Here is a 19,451-nt window from a genome sequence, read left to right as displayed (position 1 = left end):
TGCGGATGTGGGTACAAATATTAATTCTTGTTGTTGTTGTTTATCATCATCATCATTATGTTGAACATCATTATGTTGAACATCATTATTATCTAGTAAAGCGATCAATTCAGCTCTTCTCATTCGAGAATAACCTCTCAGCCTACTGTTTCTCGCTTGAGCTTTGAGTTCTCTAACAGTCTGGGGTTTGTTGTATTCCAAACCGAGTAAGGTAATCAATTCAGCTTTTCTCATTCGAGAATATCCACGTAGACCACGTTGCTTTGCCATAGCCTTCAACTCTCTGACAAAAACCATTGTGGTTTAATGGTATATGCAAAATGATTCATTTGTCTAATTGGTTGTTTTTCATATATAAATACGTATTCTCCCCAACCTATTCCTCTCATCTGCTTCCTGACCTTATCAGCACCGTGACTCTTACATAAACTGTAACTACATTTGACTCCAATCCCACATACAGAACAAACGTAATTTTTAAAACCCTTTCTGATGTTATAAGCGTGAGTGCCACAGTAAATACCCACAGATGGCTTCTGACATTGAATCGATTTCCCCATGAGTGTATATTTGCATAGATTCATGGTTATACACATATCCTATCATTTGTCTAAAAGGTAAATCACATCTACACTATTGATTAGGCAGTCAGCCAACGCTATTTATAGATTAGCTGTCATGGTGATTTATTGATTAGCTGTCACTCTGACTCCCCTAACTAGGTCATGGTATAGCTGACAATAGCAACAGCTGATAACCCCATTATCACAAATGCGACCTCGCGGTTTTTCTGAGCCTCTGATGGTGTATAAAACTGACTCATTGTTGGTCTCGGTATTGGGTCGAGTTTTTTCCCATAAATGAGGAATTATTCGTGCATGGCAGATTCAACATCCTTAAATGTTTGTATTGAATGTCCTTCCTTACGCAGTTCTTCATGAATAAAGTCTAATCTCTTCATTCTCTGCTGCGTATATTGTGACTGAGCTGCTTCGAGTTGTTCTGAAGCATTGTTATGTCGTTTACGTTCCTCTTCAACTTCTTTAGCATTTGATTCCCTCATACTAGAAAATAAAAAATTACTCCCCCAAAAAGCTAGAGCATTAACAATAGCTCCACCGACCATCATCGCAATTGTTGCCATAGTATATGAATATAAAAATTCAAATGTTTAATTAATTACTTCATTATGTCTTCCGGGATAAGTTTTTGTTTGATGAGCATATCTTTTGTAGCCATAGCCAATCCAATATCCAGAATCATCATACCGATATCAAATCCATTAAAATCTAGCTTGGGAGGTGTGGCTTTAGTAATCATTTTAGCTATACGGGCATAGCCAATGGCCAAGCCGGTGACCACCGCTGAATGATACGTTGCGTTTACCAACATTTTACCGTCTGTAACTGGAGTAGTCTTGCTTCTTATAGCATTATATGCGGGCTAACCTCTAATTGAACTTGTTGTTGCATTGGGGGTGACATTTTCTCTTCTCCGGTCTTATAAAAGAACCATACAGCCGCTATACCAGCAACTCCTACTAGTGCCCATGTTTTAATCGGATTAATATTTGAATTATTTATTAATTTTGCTTTCCTCGCCAGTCCTCCCTTCCTCCCAGCTGCGATTTTGAAAGGATTCTTTGTCACTCTGGCTTTTAGTATTTTCTCATTCACATGTGGTGCAATCTGTGTTTGTGGTGGTTCCTCATTCACTCGTTGTTCCGCAATCTGTTGTGGTTGTGCAGTTATTTCCTCTTTCACAATCTTTTGTGGTGTCACCTGTTGAGTCTCCATTATTATTAAGTGGGCACGTATGTTTAAATTGACAATACCTAGCCGTTATTAAAGCGGTGGTGAGTGGAGCTAAGAACATTCCGTATCTATGATAAAACCCACAGCTAACTGCACTAATAGCGTGTTCGATGAATGGGTCTTTCTCGAGAGATTCGCATAAATAAATGCTATGTTCTGGAGAAACATACTAGCTACGACTGTGTATAGTTGTAATATAGCCAACCCTATCGTTTTAGTCATGGTAGCTCCCAGTCTAGACTCGTAACGCGTGTACAGTTTTTTAATTTCTTCGTCGGTCATGTTATTAATTTTTTCGATGGTATAATTTTCTCCCAAATATTTGGAACATTTTCCACCGGCTACCAAAGCCGCGAGTCTTTCTCTATGTTTATCTAAAGATTTATCTACATTTTGATCTGCATGTTGATGTGTATGTTGATCAACATCAGATTCTTTGAGCATTTGTTCAATGAGTTCGTCGCACTCCATAATGTAATACCTAAGGAGATATTTAAGTCTAACATAATATAATATGGCATATCCAATACATCGCGTAATAATGAACTGTTGCGAAAGAATGAGGATTTCGAGCCCAGTTTATGTCATATTAACCGCTAATGTTCAATTTGCTACATTTTTGCTACATTTTTGCTGCATTTGCTATAATTTTGCTATAAAATATTTGCTATAATTTTGCTATAATTTTGCTAAGCAATTGCATAAGCAGCTGGTTGATTGGTTTTTAATATGAGTTTACAGTGCTTCGTTGCCGATAACAGTTTTCTGACTTTATCTCGTTCGAGCTTGGTATAAATAACATCATTTTTGCGTAAACATTCCTCGAATGAATCTTGATCTTTGCAATGAAACAGTGCTACCCATTTGGTCTGCTCTCTGAGATCTTTCAGGACAGAGTTGTATTTTTGGGTAAGTACCCAAACGCTATGCTGAGTATGCCGTCCGGAGAATGGTAAATATGAAAGCATATCTTTCTTTTTTGTGAGTTCTTTACTAGCGCTGCAGTCGTCTATTACGAAAAGGGTTGATTCTCCTTTGTATTTTTCGTGACATACTCGTAAACCGTCTTGTAAACGATCGTCCAGATCGACTCTGTTTACCCCGATGTCATTCATTAACCAATCTCTCGATAGGTATGTTTTATTAACGCTTATAGTCGGGCACAGAATAATAATATGATCGAAAACGTCCCTATAATGACTTTGTAAAATATCTAGAATAAAACCTGTTTTTCCGCAGCCCGTTTGCCCGCATATGATAGCGCAGTGCGGATCTTTAGGGAAAAGATTAATAGATTGCTTGCACGAATCTTCCATTCTGTATATTAAGTTGCGCATCCATAATCACGTACAAATATATGTTTAATTTACCGTCCGTTTCCTGGAGCTTCGTTATCTGTATAGTGACACCCTCACTAGCATTTTCTATTCTCCTCCCACTGCCGTGTAGTTGGTCATCGTCCGTTGTTCGCATGTCGAGCCATAGCGCATATTTTTCGTGGTAAGGAATTCACCCATCGATACACTCCCGAGAAACAGATCTTTCACGACCGCATTAACTTCCGGGCTTCGTTTTATAGAAGGAAGTTTTTTAATCTCATCCCACTGGTGATACGCTAGCATTCCTTGGCTATATAGTTGATTAGGAACGCCCTCGATAGTCAATTCTACTTTTGTAATCTTGGGATTGTAGAACTTCTCGGTATTTCTTTTAAACGCATCGGAGGGGTCCTCGAACAACATTAAAATACCCTTCAACGACCTCGTGGGGACGTTTAGATTGATATTCCACATCGTATCTTTTTTTGTCCCTTGTGATCTTTCGGTGTCGCAGCAAGCGATCGTACAAAATGGCTAAACTTCCTGTATAATGGTTACGAATTTGTCTGGCTAATTCGTGATCCGTTATCATATCGTACTCCAGCGAGATATTGTCAATGGAATAGCTTGCATCTTCACCACCTCTGATTACTCTACCGTAGTCATTAAAAGTGAGTTTGTATTCTAACCTATCGCCTAGGGATGCTTGATAAAAGGGCATGTGGGAATCTAGTAATTCAAAGTCTAGCGTAATATAGAACCGGTAACCTAGTGCATCGGCAACGGCCTTATCTTTTACGACGGTACCATCACCATTTTCAGCACCTACGCACAGTCTCAATGTGTTCCGATTACAAATACCTTAGTATTGTAAGTTTTCCCGCTCTTTATCCGTTCTCCAGAGATCCATGTAACAATAGTATACATCACTATCGTCGATACTCAAAACTCCATTACCGCTAATTTTAATGGCTATTTTCTTAACGATAGCACGACCTATGTTCTGAACGGGCTCCCTGTTAACGTCGGTAGAAGTCAAACTAATTGTAAATGCTAGTCGGACAGTTCCCGGAACTAACACATCCTTTGCGCCGAGATTAGGAAAGCGAACCAGAAGCGTTTGATTCTGATTGATGGTACTAGGGTTATTAGTTATACTTACAGACTGACGAATTGCTTTGACCCCTAATGGATCTCGTAGTCTACGTTGTGGGTTTAACTTGCGTCCGTATTGCGAAGACATTGTTATATTGAAATTATATAACCATATGTTTAATATAAAAATGACTGATATTGACCTAGATTATTTAGATAACCCGAATCCAATCGAAGAGGGTACTGATGAAACCAGCTTTACGAATGTTAACGATGAAATTTTACAATCAACCGTAAATGATGAACTTTTGAAACCAGCCGTTGATGATTATTACGATACCTTTAAAGATGTTAGTCCTATTGTTTGTGAATATTCAAAGTTTATGATAGATAGTAAAGGAATATTGCGACTGCGTGGCGCTCCGGATATTGACCTTATGCATTATCGTACTCGTAAGCCCCTAGCCTTGTCTACGATGACGCTAAACACGGCATCAGCACTGTTCGTGATGAATTAGGTTTTGTGGACTACTCACGACTTTCTGTGAAGACTACTAAGGCTCTTCGGACTGTGCGTACTGAACTCGTTAACAACACAGATAATTTGGAAGCTTCCTCGATGGTGGCCTTGGACGGACTCGAAGAAATACCTTCTACGATAATTCCACGGTCAGTGTATCACCATACCCGGAATTCAGTATTAGGGAATTACGAGGTCTTGACAAGGCAATGCGAACAATGCGGGGAGAACTCACCAATAATATGGCCAAGATATCCGAAATCGACAAGCATATAGTTTACGAGAAAACAAAACTTGAACAGGCGGGCGATGAATTCAGTAGACGCCGCGTAGCGGAAAGATTGCGTAACTTAGAAGACGAAAGATCGGCCCACCTCGAGGCTGCTTCCAGTAATAGAGAGGCACTTCGTTCGCAAATCAGTCGAATTCGAGAAACTATCGATCGAGTCCTCAACGATGACATTACACTGGCCCAAAAATTTAAACATTGTTCAGAGAACAGGGAATAACAATTGCCAGTATTTTAACCGCGTTGGGATTTATTATATCGACTTTGACTCTCGCGTTAACCGGTGGCACAGGTGGTACAGGTGGTGGCGGATCACCGCCTACGTCGGATGGTATAAAAGAGTGGATAAAAAAGCATTTGAAAGCATTAGGCTCAGCACTGGGAAAGCTCGCTGAGCAAGCCGCGGCCGCACTTCCCGGTATAATAGGGAGTGTTGTTTCCTGGCTCTTGAATTTATTAGCTAAGACCACCACTTGGCTTAGTCAAAACTTGTGGGCACTGATCGTAGCAATTGCAGGGCTGTTTTACGTATCCGCTAAGAACTATTTAACCAAATCATGAGTAAACCAGCCGCAACTCCACCTAATACAAACGCTGTTTTTTCATCGATATGTTGTTGATTTTTAGCCGCAATATGTGGTGGCACTTGTGGTTGTGTGTCAGTAGATGTTTGTGGTGTTTGTGGCTTGACTATTCCCTTTTCGCCTGTGATTGTTTGCGTTATTAATTCAACTTTAATATCTAAATTAACACCTGGTTTTTGTTGATCGGTAGCAAGAACAATTTTATTATTATAGCCTATCACTTGACCGATCTTAAGTTCCATATTACTCGGAGACATGTATAGTCCCGGCGCATAAACGAAGTCCACTTTGGATTGAGGGTACTGTAATACATCTTGAAAACGTTTTATAGACGATGGTATGTCAACTGGTGAATTAATGGCGTCCTCCACATTTGCGACAAACTGCTTTTGCGCATCGAGTGCCATCCCAGAACCGATAATGGACGTTCGTGTTTGCGATTGTGCACCGAGAATTGCCCATACATAAGTTCTTATCGATTCATGAAATCTTACAAATCCTGGGTTAGTAAAATTATTTTCCATTTTATCATTAAGAAATTCATTCCAAGCTTTCGCGGTATCTTTCATTTGTATAAATTTTGTAACAATATAAATTAACCCACTCTTAAAACTCATAATATCTCCTCTCCAATCGTTACTCGAAAGTTCCCAGGCATGATACCAATGATGTTTTTTTTTAAAATAATCAAACATTCTTGAGTAAAGTTTGCTGGTATGCACCATCTTAAACGCATCAAATGAACCTTTTTTATTACTTCTTTAACTAAATCATCGCTTTCTTCTTTGACGGTTATTTCCCCTGTGTAAGGAACACCTAGACCATGGTTTGCTCCTTTAATACGCCAATCTTTACTCGTAGAAATATTAAATTCCTGACAAATACGCTCGAATGCCCACCTATTGTATGGATTATTTGTGGAATTCCACGCTCCATCCTGCGGTAATGGAGCACTAATTTCTTTAAGTATACGTCTAATCTGATAGTATACGTGAAATGATATAACAGACTTATTTAGTTCAAATCCTGGGGAATAAAGAGATACGCCACATCCCATTGTGGCACACCATATGGCAAAGTTTAACTGATTCTGCCAAAATTGCATCGGATTGTGAAACCAGTGTCGTGCACCATTTTATCGCTAGTTGCCGTGACTCTGTACTTTTCAAAGATATCAGGGAATTTAACGATAAATTCAGCACCAGAGGCAGTTACTATAATCGATTGATTAGTAATGTATCTCGATTTCATATTTAAGTTATGATATAGTATCATTGTATATTTAATATGTATGTTACACTCCCGGGAATAACAAATGGTCAGTATATTCAACTGCTTCATACTATCCAAAACTCGGATGGACAACTCGAAGTAGCTCTATGCCATGTAATGTATTACCCACGGTGGACCAATATAAGTGCTGCGAGAAGAAATAATGAGATGTTTATACCAGGTGAAAACAGTGGTATTGGCAAATTCATTACTATACCTGATGGGTATTACAGTGTATGCTCACTCAATGATGAAATTTTTAAGCCTAATGGAATTAGTATCACACAAAATGAGTTGAATGGGACAGTGAAAATATACACTGGAGAAACAGGTATAGTTATTGACGAGAACTTAGCAATTACACTTGGATTTGGACAGACAGTAACATTACCACCCAACAAAACAGTGAATGTAAATGCATTACCCGATTTACCGTATATGACCGCGTATAAGCCGAATTTTGAGGACCAGAAAAAAGATTCTGTAGAAAGGGGTCGGCTTATCCACGGGATACACTTTCATGATAGTATTTTTCAGATCGTGATCTGTCAGAAACATCGCCTGAATGACGGTCCGATAGATTACAACTTCCCGAAAGTTTGGAAGTTGCCACGACTAGAGCCATTATTGTTATAAATTATCAATAAAGTTATTATTATACACCAATGTTGTCATTATATAAAAAATGTTATGCATGTTACTACTTCCGATAATGAGTTTTCAATTGAATGTTCAAAGTTTATCGTTCTTTGTAAACTCCACAATCTTTACATGTAACAATATATGTAATTCACAGCTATAATATATAATCCCCAGATAAAATCGCCAATAGCTATTACGTACGTTTTGCAAAGTTCATAAATTGATAGTGAACAAGTGTCTACCTTTATTGAAAAAGGCAAATAAACAACTGTATCGGCGAGTTATTCCGTTCGCCATTTGCAAAAACATGTGATCAGCTGTTTCCTGTGACGTCACAAACGGTGACCACTGTGATTGCTTCCTGTTAAAGCAACACGGTACACAAGGAAATGAGCATTGATAATAACGGGCCAATTGGTATTGTCATGTTGTTTACACAAACATTTTCAAGTTGTGGGTGCTTAGCGATCGTGTTGGAAGTAGGGGCTTAATTCCTTTGTTTTCGAGAGATTACTTTAATAAACTGGAGAAGCCTGTGAGTAAGTGGTCATTCAATACTGACTGACATTCTCATCATGAGTTATAAATGAAAACGCCATGCTTACGATGCTGTATTCAAACTGCGAGTCTTCGCTTCTGCTGATATATTTTTTCACGGGTTCATAATTCTATATACACCGATTCACAAAATGGCGCTTTGTTGTTGATGGCAACATATAACGATCATTATGCGATTAAAAAAACACACGAGAAACAGCTTCCCACATTATGAAAGTGGATGACTGGTTTGTTAAATCTTTATTAGAAATAATAATGACTTTTTCAATATAATTACAACGTTTTTCATCTTATATTTTTGAATATCTGCGAGTACCGGCACATGTCTTGCAGTCCGACTTCGCAGTGTTTTTTGTCTTTCAATTCCTGATTCGGCTTATCTGCGGGTCATATCATTTTCTTTCGTATTTCAATGGTCAAATTAACACCTCGGCTTATCTACGGGGTCGGCTTATCCGCAGTCATATACGGTAGTTCCCTATAAAGAGTTGTGCATCCATCTTGATCAAATCAGCATGACGGATAATATTCAACTAGAAAGTCTTTCAACTCTGCTCAGATCTATTACAGTCAAAGATGAAAAATATAATAGCGGTAGAACGGAATCTTTCTCAACATTACAATATAAAATATTAAAGCGGGGTATTACAGACCTTAAAATTTCTGTATTAGATGTAAAACACCAACCTGTACATATAGGATACTTAAGTGTGACACTCCATATTATAAATAATGGTTGATTCCATATTTAAGTTGTGATATAGTATCATTGTATATTTAATATGTATGTTACACTCCCGGGAATAACAAATGGTCAGTCTATTCAACTGCTTCATACTATCGATAACTCGGATGGACAACTCGAAGTCGCTCTCTGTGACGTAACGTATTACCCTCGGTGGACCAATATAAGTGCTGCGAAAAGAAATAATGAGATGTATATATTAGATGAAAAAAATATTATTGAAAAATTCATTATTATACCTGATGGGTATTACAGCGTATGCTCACTCAATGATGAAATTTTTAAGCCTAATGGAATTAGTCTAACACAAGATGAGTCGAATGGGACAGTGAAAATCAACACTGGAGAAAAAGGTGTTCGGATTTTAGGGAACTTATCAGCTACACTTGGATTTGTACGCGGAATTTTATCAATATACAGGTCAACATTTGATGGAGAGACATTGCCCGATTTAGTTCCCTATAAAGAGTTGTGTATCCATCTTGATCAAATAAGCACGACGGATAATATTCAACTAGAAAGTCCTTCAACTCTGCTCAGATCTATTCCAGTGAAAAATGAAAAATATAATAGAGGTAGAACGGAGTCTTTCTCATCATTACAATATAAAAAATTAAAGCGGGGTATTATTTCAGACCTCAAAATTTCTGTATTAGATGTAAAACACCAACCTGTACATATAGGATACTTAAGTGTAACACTCCATATTATAAATAATGGTTGATGCATCAGGCCCTGGAACGCTCAGACAATGTAATACAATTGCGCTTTCCGATCTCGGAGACACAGAAGGATTCGGTAAACCCGGTACCGATGGTAAGTTATACGCTTTACACTTACACGATAATGTATACAAGCCGAAAGAAGTTACATTCACGGGTAATCTAGAAGATTTAAGCGATGTCGACGTTGTTAGTAGACTCCTTAAGAAAAACACTTCGTACAATGTTACTCACAACGACGATAATATATGGACTATGGTCAAAGCAAACATCGAGTGGCTATTGAATATCGTCATTACCCCACCGTATGCGATGATGGGTAAGGCACATAATTTAACTAAGATAATAAATAGTGGCATCGTACTCGCGGCTTATATCCCATCAAAACGAAAAAGTGTGTTAGTCTCTCCCCTGCCAGAAGACCCAGGTCATATGTTATATAGTCGTCTGGCAATCCAAAACGTTAGTTTAAATTTGGTTACTGAATTCAATGAAATTAAAGTTAACTTGAGTGCAATACCTAATTTTTCTGCTCTTATTATTGAAGTCTTGTTCGGAGATGTACCGGTAGATGCCTTCGAAATATTACCAGGTCTATCGATTAAATGGCTCAAGAAACACGAGCGTCAACGTTGCAGTATTATTCATATCGGAGCATCGCCCGTTGCAACCCTCGAGGGGGTCCAAATTATTAAAAGTGGTAGTATTTCTCTTACTAAGATATTCTTGCCGTATAATATTCATTTGATAAGGTTGATGTATACTTTCAAAACATTTAAGCAAGACAAATTAAAGACTATTATATGATCGTAATATACACTATGGGTTTATATCCAGCGCTCGATGAAGCATTTGAAAAGATGGTTACTGTTGATGGATTTCGATTACATCAAATAAGCGACATAAAACATCGAATAGAGAAGGATAGGGAGTTGAGACTTGGATTGTATAAAAAGTATCGCAGAGCCGTGAATGCTCTGGACGGAGTTGACACCGCGCTTGTAGCAGCTGGCATGGGACTCGGTGTAGCAGGTGTCGGTTTACTATCAACTATAATCGCCGCGCCTATCGTGCTCGGCATGGAAATAGCCGCTGGAGTCTCGGGACTGGCAGGAATAGCGATAAAATTCATTTCTCGTAGGTTACAAAAGAAAGCATTAAAACACGATAGTATTCGGATACTCGCCGAAGCAAAGTTGAACAGCATTGAGGATCATATTTCGACAGCAATGGTTGATTGTAAGATATCTGAGGATGAGTTTCGTTTAGTGTTGTCGGAACTCACCAAATACAACGCAATGAAGCAGGAGATTCGATCAAAATCTCGTAAGACCAATGGTATTAGCGAAGACGAGAAAAAAAAGTTTATAGAACAGGGGAGGCAACAAGCGCATCAATTATTCCGTGCCAAAACCAAAGAACTGGTTGGAGATTAAAAATAGATTGCTTACTATCATTAGATCACATTTAGACAAATGCTTACATAAATATATATAATAATGGAGACAACAATCGAAAAAGCTATTAAATGGAGAGAATTACCACAAGGCTTTTATTATATCAGTGATGTCAAACCAACCAAATACGGTTATCAATTGTTTCTTATCAATTTACAAGAAGAGTGTAATTATATAGTCTGGTCTCCTAGTAAAATGAACGAAGAACTTAATAAAAATGTTGAATATCGCTTTATTGATAAAAATAAGAAAGAATCCCTTACAAAAAAAAAAGGCCAGAAAAGATGCATCCGAGACCGCCTTATTCATTCCCCGCAAGGCACATTTTTACCTTCTCCGCAGGGTCTTAAGGACGTCTCTAGATATTCCCGGCAAATGTCTCCACACCATCTCGGCAAACTACTCCAACTTGCAGCTTGCTGAGAAGTATCCAAGACTTCCTTACAGTACCTACTGAAGTAGTCTCCGAAACTTCCTCAGAATTAACCTTATATGGCTAATTAAATATGCTTTGAACCATCTCGGAAAACCCACTTAGGAAGTCCCTGATTATTCTCCACAAACGTGTGTGACATAATCAAAGATGTTTCTAATGCATCCCCACAACACTTGCAAGGAAGTCTCCGAAGCGTCTTCTCAAACCTATCAGGGGTAATTAAATATGCTTTGAACCATCCCGGGAAACCTTCTGAGGAAGTCCCCGAATAGTCTCCACAAACTATTATTAGGTAATCAAAGGTGTTTCTGAAGCATCCCCGCAACACTTGCAAGGAAGTCTCTGAAGTGTCTTCACAAACCTGTCATGGGTAATTTAACATGCTTTGAACCACCCCGACAAAGTTCTAAGGAAGTCTCCGTAACAAAGATGTTTCAGAGACATTTTACCTTTCCATCATTTTCAGTAATACAAAAGATGTGCTTACATCATAATCTAGTCTTTCAACAGCATCCCAGAAGTGTCTGAAACATCCTTGCCAAACCTGTACTGTGAAAAATGAGATAACGAAGTTGTATAGTATTCTCTTTATTTGGAGTAATAACAGCAATAACAAGTAGCCAGAGGTGGACATCATCAACAGAAGATATCATTATATGGTAGCCATCATATGAAAGTGGAAGTCATCATATGAAAGTGGAAGTCATCCTCGTCCTGGCAGGGGTCGTCATGGAAGCTGTCCTTCAAGAGGCTGAAATGGGATCAAATGTTATAGTATATCAGTGACATAATGAGTGAGTGAGTATGGTTTTATGCCGCTTTTGCGCAATGTTCCAGCAATATCACGGCGGGGGACACCAGAAATGGGCTTCACACATTGTACCCATGTCGGGAATCGAACCCGGGTCTTTGGCGTGACGAGCGAACGCTTTAACCACTAGGCTACCGGACAGCCCCAATCAGTGCCATAAACTAATTACTTTATGTCAGATGTCAAGGAGACGCATTAAAAACTATTACAAAAATTACTTTTTTGGGGCTACAAAATTACTGATGTTATGGTCAATGAAACAAACCATGGCTCATTCACTTGAAGGCATTCCTAAGGGTGCAGATCTTCTTGCTCACCACAAAGTTCCAGTTGTTTTTTCTTTGCCGGTTTCAGAACTGATGAAAAAAATTACATGTTACACTGGATGATAAATCAAAGCTTCATAATTCATGATACAGTAAAAATAAATTGCAAACAAGATAAGAGCATTAAAATTGTACTCGGGTGAAATGGTTCCAGTCCAAATGTATGATGACTTAAAAGTTACAAAAGTTGACCAAAGCATTACACATTCAAATGTCATTGTGTTCTAGAAAAATGTGACCGCCTCCGTGGTCTTGTGGTAGAGCGTCCGCCCGGAGAGCGGAAGGTCCAGGGTTTGATCCCGGGCCGCGTCATACAAAAAGATGTTAAAAGATTGTACTTGTTGTTACCCTGTCTGGCGCTCGGCATTAAGGGGCTAAAACAAGGACTGGTCGGCTCGGAGTCAGTATACTGTGTCTGAGTGGGGTATTCATGTTAAACTGCGGCATGGTATCTCAGTGAGCTAGCACTATAAATCGGCATCAGTCCGGACTAGTACAAGCAGCCACACACACACATACACGTGCATGCACGTCGCTATATAAGTGCAATAATCTTGGACGCGACGTTAAACTCAATTTCACCTCACCTCACCTAGAAAAATGTAAAAAATGGTTTTGACATTTACAAGTACTCATATTTGCTCAAAAGTTAAACACATGAAGGATATTTAGATTGTAACACCTATTGATTCCTTACTATGATTCTGGTATTAAATTATAAAAATTAAACCTTTACCTTACAAGTCTGTGTGTGCACTTTGTAAGTACCAGTTAGTTTCATAACTTATTTAGTTACAGTTCCATTAACCTGAAATGAAATTTACCTGACACTTAACAAAGATACTGACCTTCGAGTACCACACCGGTGTCGGTAGCATCGTAAAAACACCAAGTTGCTGGCCACCAGGCAGCAACTGGCTTCTTCTCCTTGATCCCTTCTCATGATACAGGCACATCAGCAGGAGTTCACGTCTTCCTATGAAGTATCGTTCCTTTTTTGTCTTCAAAAATCACCACAAGGAAGGGGGCTGAAAAATCAAGTTGCATTCATTAATAACCCAAAACTAAAAGGCAGGTATTGCTGGTCACAAAACAAAGTTGACACTGGCAACTTTGCCAAAATTTCAACAACCTGGTGCCAGTCCAAAACGTAATTCTAGATCTATACCGCAATGGCGATGGCGATTGAGCATGTCGACGGGAAAAACGATAAGACCACAACATTTACTGGGAACATTTATCTATTTCAAACAAACGTTACAATACATGAGTTTCCATTACTTACGAGTTCTTAAAAAAATATCAACCAACATCCTCGTTATAAAACAGCAGGTTACAAAATGGCGGCGATTTCCGTACTAATTACCATACAACAATGGACATTTGTTTGTAAAAAAACCTAAGTTTTAATTTCAAATACAACTTAAGACAAAAAGAGTTTAACATAATACAAATATATAATTTGTTATCTATTAATTCAATAATTTTATAAACTTATAACTACAGTCTGTGATCATATTTCACATTTCAGTGACCAGATACATAATTTGTTTTGAAAAAATACTATTTATCTCAGTCCCACATCGGTGCTCTCCGTAAATTTTATGGAGAACCACGATGTGATCGAAACATGTAATCTGAAAGGCCTGCGCAATATTACAAAATTACATCTGCGCCTATTATTTTCATAAATAGTCCCAAATTAGATGAGTAAAGGGTCTAATATTGAAGTTTCTAACTGACTTATTTCAGTTTGAGGTTCCAAATTAGAACATAAATTTACGATTTATAAATAGAGCTTGAAATAAGATTTCTCTTTCAGCGAATGCTAAAACTAAGTTCAATATCTAAGTGAGAATTGGTTTGGATCGGGGGTCGTTTCGGTGGATTTATTTAGCATAATTGTTATGAAGACAATATAGAGGGCTATATTTTAAAAGTATATTTATGTAACACAAACAGATATAAAGTGTACCTACCGTTTGTTCAGGAAGATATACGTTGTCATCCTTGCTGAACTCAGAGTCGGCATAGATTCTATCTCGATGAAGGTTTGGTGACTCTCTTTTTCAGTTTTTGCTTCTCTTTCAAATTATTATTTTTTATCGATAGATTAAAATATTATTCACTAGATCTATTTCCCGCAATGTTATTGAAAATAGAATTCTCCGACACACACTTTGACAATGGGTCCACATCGAACAAGTCAAAGAGCAAAATAAAAACGTGTCAATCAAATCTTTAAATATATTTTACAAAGTAATAAATGAAATCAACAAAATTATTTATCTGTCTAAAAGTTGTCAAACTTAGATATAAGTTATCATTTCCATCTTTTCGTGCGATCGCGTGTGATGCGAGTCAAATGGCATCGCGGCTTTTAATAGTTTTATCGCCTCGATTTCTCCACAATGTTTAATGCCAAATATATGCAAGAAAAATCTTTGTCTCAGCTCGTAACCTGGCACGATACATCCACGAAGTTTCATATTGTTAATATAGATCGCGATTTCCTGCTTAAAACGTTCAGAACAACACGATTTAACAAAAACCTTTCGTCAAAGTCTGATATACACGAGTACCGTTGCTGTAATTGGTTGGATTAGGTCACGTCCTCAATTTGACGAATCACGAATCTTATAGCAGATTTCGTCAAGAAAGCGTCACCAGAAACCAATAAAATAGCATGTTATAGTAATGTAAATACTCAAGGCGAGTTGACTGTCGTGTAGATGACTAAATAAGCGTTGAAGATAATGGTGTGTCACATGGTATGTGTTATTCATGCGAAGCTTCGAAAACGGAGATATTTTCTTCATGCTACAGAGTGGACAGCCGCTGTCATCGGGAAAATGATGACAGATATTTTTAATAATTCTTTTGAAAATAATTTTCCGATTAGAGTCTAGATCTACGTAAACAATAAATATGAAAAACAACAACAACAATAAAAAGGTAGATCCACGGACGTATATATACATCTTTGGTAGATCTAAGTTCTGAAAATCGTCAAATTTTTGTTTCCTCTGTCCTCAATCTGGACGTTATGAATGTGTTAGCTTGGATTATTTTTATTTACAACACACTTAATTTAGTTGTAAATGCATCATTTAAATAATGTGATAAACATAACTTTCATTTTTTGTGTGTGTGTGTGTGTGTGTGTGTGTGTGTGTGTGTGTGTGTGTGTGTGTGTGTGTGTGAAGAGGGACCACACCCAATGGACACAGAACAGCTACAATTAAAATATACCAGTTGTGAACAGAAGCTCATAAATCCTGAGACTATTATAACTGGTATTGCAGTACTTACTAAGGTACAAAGACAATGAGTAACTTGAGTGATGTGTTTGAATTTCCTGATTGATCATTCATTCTAAGTATAATTTAACTTGAATAAACACTATGACAGTCACTTGACTTGTATTTGAATTATGATTATAACCATTAAAACAGCCAATCATGTATTTCCTGGCACCCCTAAAAGTGTAATGGCACACTTAATTTGGCATAATTGTGCCCATTGGCAAACTTGAAATAAATTTAATTTTGATCCCTGTCATGTATATCTTGAGCCACAAATCAGCCACTATGTCTACAAGTAATATTACTTTATGTTGCCTTTTCTTATATACCTTTTTCTGAGGAGACTGTTATATGGCACACGGACATTGTTGCTTTCTGATTGGAATTTATGAATATATTGTACATTCCTTTTCTTTTCTGATTATTGCATACTGATAATTCCTGCATTTGTTTTAACTGTATTTAATAGAAATATACCTCGAAGCATTAATTGTGTTGGGTATTTAATTATTAATGTCCTTGCTGACATATATAGGATTTCTAATTCATTGCATGTGAATGTATAAGATAAAGAGCTTTAGTATTATCCTTAAAGAAAATTCAAAATAAATAATAATGATCATGTTCCTCTTCCAAGCAAGGGACCTAGTTTTCCGAGATCTTGACTAAAGCTCAATGTATTGATCTGTATCAATTGAAAGAAAGTTTTTGAAAGATATACACTTAAAAAAGTCTTCATATAGTTTTGGCTAGTGAGGATGCATTCACATCATCATTGCAAACCGGTTATCAAGTTGCCTTGTGAGGAAGTCTCTGAACAGTCTTTGCAAAGTTCTTTCGAAGATTTCCACAAGCAAAGAAGACTCCACAGTATCTTTTCAAATTTGTTTGTTTGTAAAGAAGTCTCCGAATAGTCCTCACAAAGTCTTTGTGGGGTCTTCGCTAGCGAGGATGCACTGATACATCTTTGCAAACCTTCAGCTACTTTATGGCCCTTCTGAGGAAGTCTCCGAATAGTCTTTGCAAAGTTGTTTTGAAGGTCTTCGCTAGCGAAGACGTATCGGAGACATCTTAAGAGATCTCCTAAGACATCCCCTGCTAGTGGAGATGCACTAGAAACGTCTTCGGTAGGTTAATGCCTTTGTGGGGAAGTACTTGATTATTCCCCAGAATAGTCTTCGATGGGTCTCCGCAAAGTCTCGGCTAGCCGAGACCATAAAAATTGCCTTAAATCCCACAAAAGATGCATCGGGGCGGTCTCGGGGTGGTCTCGGGGCGGTCTCGGATACATCTTTTCTGTTTTTTTTGTAGTAGCAGTATAGGTATATAAATCTGGCTCCAGTGGAAGTGGTCCAGAACCCCCATTGCCTATACTACTAACGGACATAACTCCATGAGATCCTCTCTGCAGGTGATTTTAGTAACATTTTTCATTATAAAAATTCTGTCACTAGTCTCATGTCATAGATCAATTTCTGTACTCTAAACCAAGTTCCAAAGGTGCAAGACTTCACATTTCAAGACATGTAATGGCTTCGTCACATTTCAAGACAACTTTTCAGAATCAGGAATTCTGTATCCTCCAATGAAGAAAGGGCAGTGTTGCGCTCTTGTGACCAGCCATTATAATATGCTAAAAAAAATTAAATGAAGACAGATTAACCAGATGAATGTTCACACATCTAACTACGTCTTTTATCAGCTCATGTCCTTTGTATCAGGTTGTAAGACTGGACTGTGGGGATGTATTTGATATGACTGTTTATGCAAGAAATGTTTGAAGGAAAGTCATATCGCCAGACAATCAGAGCATGCCTTTTGACTTGTGCAGCACTTCACATTCTTCTCTTTGAACATCCACAGGAGAGTGAAGCTATGGACAGTGTGAGCCTGGATGATTCCCCAGATAGTAATGTGAGCTTGACACAGTTACCAGAACCATCACTTACAAACAGCCTCATGTTCAATGTTGCATGGATTTTGCAAGTCATGGTGAAGATTATTGGGACATAGATGGACAAACCTTGAAATTATGAATAATGTACCCGGTACATGAATCCACTAAATGCATGTTCATCAGAGCAGGGAGAACTGTTAATTGGCTAATTCATTTTGTTTGCTGCTGAGGGACATAATTATGCTAAATATTGCGGAATGTACATTCAGGATTCTTTTAGCCCATGTGAGTGTTTTCAAGAACCACTGTCCCAAGGTCTGTTTCCATTACTTAAATATGTTTGGGAGTGGTACTGGGTCAGATGTAGTGATTGAGCAGTCCCTCATGTGGTCAAGTGCCGTGCTAAACACTGGTTTTCTAGAAGGATGCACTGTTATTGATGGTTGTGCTTCTACAACAACAGCTCAAATGGGCCAAAGTTAGAACGATGTTTGTTTGGCCAACACAAATGCTGTTTTCCAGAATGAATATGATGTGATGGTTGTAGTAGACAGTTGGGATGTGGAGACAACAAAAGACCAGGAACAAAAATGACAGTAATTGTTGAAAACAGAAATGCCTGATATAATGAAGTCCCGTACTTCAGTCCCAGGTGATGCAGCTAGCTTTCTGGCAATTAAGGTATTCCCTGTATAATGGGCAGTTTTGAAAATCATAAAACACTTTCTTTTATTATCATATACACCCTTCCCTGGAATTATTTTTAAAGTTTTATCAATATTCACCGTTCAGTTAATCTGTTTCATTAACTTTTATACGCCCACCCCCCTTTCTACAAAATTCGAAATCATGGAACAGGGGTATGTATGTTCAAATGATCATGAACTTGGCATTTATTTCTTAAATATTTCATAATAGATATATATCAGCAGGGAAATCATGTAAGTTTATAAATATAAGCAGTAAATTCAATGCAGAAGTAGTGTATTGAGGCATTCAACATGTGAACTTGTAATTAGGCTTCTGAAATGCTTGTTTTTTCCATGTCTTTTTTCAATTGAGACATTGTATTTATTGCTCTGGAAGTACAAACAAGACACATAGATATGAAAACACTTCTGTAAAAACATCTGAAGTGACTATAAAATAAAAACAAGACAAAAGAAAAACAATTTACCATTATTTATTAGTATTATAACCCCAATCCTAATAACACCCCCCACCCCCCACCGCTATTTTTCTGTTTGACCAAATATAATGCCACAAAGAACCAAGCCTCAACAACTCGAAAATACTAAATATAGTGACTTAGTATAATGAGTGATGGTAACATGTGTAAACAATGAATATTTCCCTGTGTTTTTTTTTCACCTTGACAATGACCTTGACCTCTGACATTGGCCTTGCCTGCAGCAGTTCACATAAAAACAACCAAGCAACGTGTGTCATTTCACCCTGGAAATGTTATTATATTGTAGCAGGGAATGAGCCTTAAGAACAAATGAGTAATACATGTGAGAATTACATATATTTACTTCAAATAAAGAAAATCTCTCATAAAGCACTTGGATTTTCCCCCTGTATTCTCAACTTGCGAAATTGTCCTTTACATGACAATACTACTCAAGAATGTGAAGTTATTGGGATTTTTTGGAAAAT

The 19,451-nt window shown here is 37.7% G+C and overlaps 1 protein-coding gene and 1 long non-coding RNA gene across 5 annotated transcripts in view; one reads left to right on the top strand and one right to left on the bottom strand.

Moving 5' to 3' along the window:
* The window catches only part of LOC124114452 (ankyrin repeat domain-containing protein 26-like), a 792,436-nt gene that overhangs the window by 561,432 nt on the left and 211,553 nt on the right, over positions 1 to 19,451 (top strand). The gene's annotated exons all lie outside the window — the stretch shown is intronic.
* LOC124114458 lies at positions 12,029 to 14,373 on the bottom strand. 2 transcript variants are annotated; one of them, XR_006857860.2, is made up of 4 exons: positions 13,872 to 14,373; positions 13,439 to 13,618; positions 12,530 to 12,620; positions 12,029 to 12,204 (listed from the first exon to the last, which is right to left on the bottom strand). It is a non-coding gene; the product is annotated as an uncharacterized LOC124114458 (long non-coding RNA). The 2 variants fall into 2 exon arrangements; XR_006857859.2 differs by having other exon boundaries at positions 13,876 to 14,369.

The sequence above is a fragment of the Haliotis rufescens genome, unplaced genomic scaffold (assembly GCF_023055435.1).
Source record: "Haliotis rufescens isolate VD_foot unplaced genomic scaffold, xgHalRufe1.0.p SCAF_22, whole genome shotgun sequence".
In the NCBI taxonomy this organism is placed as follows: domain Eukaryota; kingdom Metazoa; phylum Mollusca; class Gastropoda; order Lepetellida; family Haliotidae; genus Haliotis; species Haliotis rufescens.
Note: the sequence above shows the minus strand (reverse complement) of the source record. Positions and strands in the feature narration are given on the sequence as shown.